Below are 3,849 nucleotides of genomic sequence, written 5' to 3'. Positions count from 1 at the left end.
TGGAAAAAATTATATTAAGTGAAGTAAGCCAGGCCCAAAGAAGCATAGGTCCCATGGTTTCCCTTATTTGCAATATCTCGTATAGGTATGAGTCAAGCAGTAAAGGTCAGATAATGTGATATTAGGAAAATGAACCCTTAAATATGTATTTTAATGTTTTCGTTTCTTTCATGCATGTGTTTCTAACGCATTTATAAGATTATTTCTTTGTTGCTTTGTATGTCCCTCCCCCACAGTGTAACCCCCGCTTTCACTATATTTGATGTCAGTATAACATGTGGAGGAGATGGGGACAAACAAGTCGTTTAAGGATTCAGGTGGACCTGTTGCAACAATGAGAAGTACAAAATGTCATGTCAAAACCAGCTTTACAATGTCGGTGTGTGGGGAGGAGGGGGGTATAATTGGGTGGGGGGAGGGGGGTAAAATTGGATGGGGGGAGGGGGGAGGCGGGGAAGGGAAGTGAAGTGTAAACAAAGGAGGAGGCTGCAATGCTTGGTAAGAAATGTATGCATTATCCTGCCCTTGTAATTGTAGCCCCTCTGTACAGTATGTTCTCAAATAAAATAAAATACAATTTAAAAAAAAAAACGGAATAGGAATAAATCTAGGGTTTTTTTTTTTTTTGTAGCACAGACAGAAATTTTCTTAATAGAGAGCCAGAAAGAAAAGAAATCAAAGGAAGTTTGGACAAATGGGATTGCATGAAACATCAGATCTTCTGCAAGGCAAAGGTCATAGCTAGCAAGATCAATAGAAAGCTCACATACTTGGAGAAGATCTTCTCGACACAAGGTCTTATATCTAAAATATACTTAGGACTCAAAAAAAAATCCCCCAACAATAAATCTTCAAACAAACAACTGCTCAGTAACTAAGTGGGCTAAAGACTTAAAGAGAGACTTCTCTGAAGAGGAAATAAAAATGGCCATTAGACACATAAAGAAATGCTCAACTTTTCTTGCCATAAAAGAAATGCAAATCAAGACAACATTGAGATTGCACCTCACTCTAGTTAGAATGGCAATAATCAAGAAATGTAATAACAACAGAAGTTGGAGGGGATGTGGTTAAAAGGGAACCCTACTGCATTGTTGGTGGGATTGTAAACTTGTTTAACCACTTTGGAAAGCAGTATGGAAGTTGTTCAAAAGAATCCGTGTAGAGCTCCCCTATGATCCAGCAATCTCACTTTAGGGCATTTACCCAAATGATCACAAACAAGTTCATACCAAAGCTGCCAGCGCAACCATGTTTTTTGCAGAATTAGTCACCATAGCTATGATATGGAATCAACTCTGATGCTCCTCAGTAGATGAATGGATCAAGAAAATGTGATATATATCTATATATACGTATATAGATATAGACATACACACACAATGGAATTCTATGCCTCCATTAGAAAGAATGCCATTACCCCATTTGTTAGGAAATGGAAAGACTTGGTAAAAATTAAATTAAGTGAAGTAAGCCAGGCCCAAAGAAACATAGGTCCATGGTTTCCCTTGTTTGCAAGGACTAGTACATGTCTAGGACAAGCAGAGAAGATCAAAGGCTATGTACATATGACCATATAAAATGATGTTAAGCGAAATGTACCCCAAGTCAGAGACATAGTGGTTTTTTCTTTCTTGCTTTTGTTTTTAATATAATGTACTATGTGATTCTTTTGTAGGTTCATCCCCCCCCATGGTATAATCCCTGTTTTCACTGTATTTGATCAAGTGTTCTGCATTTTGTATATACATTTTTGTAATTTGGGGAGTGGAAGGGATATAGCAGAATGCTTAAATGGGGATGCAGGTTGACCTATTGTGATGATGAGATGTAGAGGACACTGTGTCAAAAATGAATTTACAGTGTCGGGCAGGGGTCAAGAAGGGAGGAGTTGGGGAGGTGGGGAGGGAAGGGCTAGGGGAAAAACAAAGGAGGAGGTAACAATGCTCGATAGGAAATGAACTCATTACCCTACTCATGTAACTGTAAACCCTCTGTGCAGTAATTTTACAATAAAAAATATTAAAAAATCTCTGCCTGGTGTAGATTTCCAATGCTGCCCTCGGCATTGCATTTTTTGCCTTTTTTGGCTGTGGTTAGGTCTGCCTGTCCAGTGGATCAGTAGTCTTCAAGGCATCTTGGTCCTGAAGTGGACTTGAATTATCCATTGGTTGTTGGAACCAGGCCAAGGACAGGACAAAACCACTTCCAGGGCCTGGCTTCTTCATTCCCCATGCAACTAGGATTACAAGCAGTATTTCTCTGAATTTGTGCCCAGAAAAATCACTGAACCAAAAGGCAAAGTCACCAAACACCTCCTATAGCACATCAATTTTGACATTATTATGGTAAGATGAAAATCTTATTCTTTGTAGAAAAATCCCATTAAAGTCTAAATGGGAAATATGCTAATTTCAGCAATCTTGAATCTCCTTCCTCTTTTTTTTTTTCTCTCCAGTATCTTTTCTTGTTTTGGAACAAGTGTCATGGACTGTCCAACCATTTAAAAGGAAGCTTAGTCCATTAATTTTATAGAAAAGGAATGCAGCCTGCCTGCATGTGAAGGCAACTTTGAGTATAATGTTAATCTGATAATTCACATCATTGAATTTTCAAAGTTGTTTTGATAAATTTTTGTTAAACCATTCGTTAAAGAGGTTCCAAATAGCAATAATAAAAACCAATGTTTTGCTTTCTAAGATGGTTTTAAAAGCTAGTAATTCAACAAACACATTCTATCCTTCCACGATTCCATGGTGAATAATTTCTCTTTTATAATTGCCCTTACCACTGACTCCCTCCCTTCAATCTTGCAGCTTTATTCAGTTTTATTGTTACAGCTTTCATTTTGGTACTAGCATCCATAATCTCCTTGTAGTATTTGACAATGAGATTTCATTTGTTGTTAGAGAGCTCAATTTATATTTATTTATATTTCCAAAGGCAGCCTCTTGAGCATATCATAGAGCATAAAATCTTGAATATCATTAACGTGATCTTATACAACTATTCCATAAATTAATATAAGTACCACATAAATGTGCATTTTCATATAATTTTTAAAATGCAAAGTAGTTACATATATATGTCAAAAATAATTCAGACCACTAGTAGAAGACACTAAGCTAAACCTTTTGCATCTTCATCAATATTCTTTGTAAAATTTTCTTTCACCTTAGAGCCTTCTTTTCCTAGCAAGAAGTTATAAGTGATGTCCTTGGATTTTAGTGACCTCTGAGTAACCTCTTTTCTTTCCACCACCAGTTAGTCCCTCATGTTAAATACCTGAGGAATAACTTGGCCCAATGTGCCTGCAAGAGGAGTACCCAAGTCGACTGTCTGTGCCCAATCTACCCTTTGTTTGGGAATGGGGTATCAGAGAGAGGGGTGTCAGGGATCAGGTAGCTGGAACCATGGTGTTATGAATTATGGGTAGCAGAAAAGAGTAGTAGAGACTAGGATACCAGGGAAAGGGTAACTGTGACTGTAATTGCTGAGTTGCAGTGTCAGGAAATTGGGTAGCAGCTACAGCTTTGCAGGGGTTGGGCTAGCTAATACAGGCATCCAGAACTGTTTAGTAGGGACAAGGAAGCATAGACAAAGTGAAAGAGCAAAAGTTGTGAGGGATTGTAGGGCACAATCAGGGTAAAAAGGTCATGAGTGTGCAAACTGGGTAGCCAGTACTATGGTAGAAGCAATTTTCATGGTGGACTGATGTGGTGCAGAGCTCTGGGTTTGCCTCTCCAGTTTTGGCTGTTAGATCTTTAGGGAAACTACCTCTAGCAACTATTATCAGCTTGTTGTGTTCAGGCACGTGCCATCTATAAATGTCTACTCCAAGTAGATTGC

Source organism: Dipodomys merriami, unplaced genomic scaffold (assembly GCF_024711535.1).
Source record: "Dipodomys merriami isolate MVZ:Mamm:240054 unplaced genomic scaffold, mDipMer1.0.p SCAF_1857, whole genome shotgun sequence".
In the NCBI taxonomy this organism is placed as follows: domain Eukaryota; kingdom Metazoa; phylum Chordata; class Mammalia; order Rodentia; family Heteromyidae; genus Dipodomys; species Dipodomys merriami.
The sequence above is the reverse complement of the archived record's forward strand: the minus strand, read 5'-3'. Positions refer to the sequence as shown.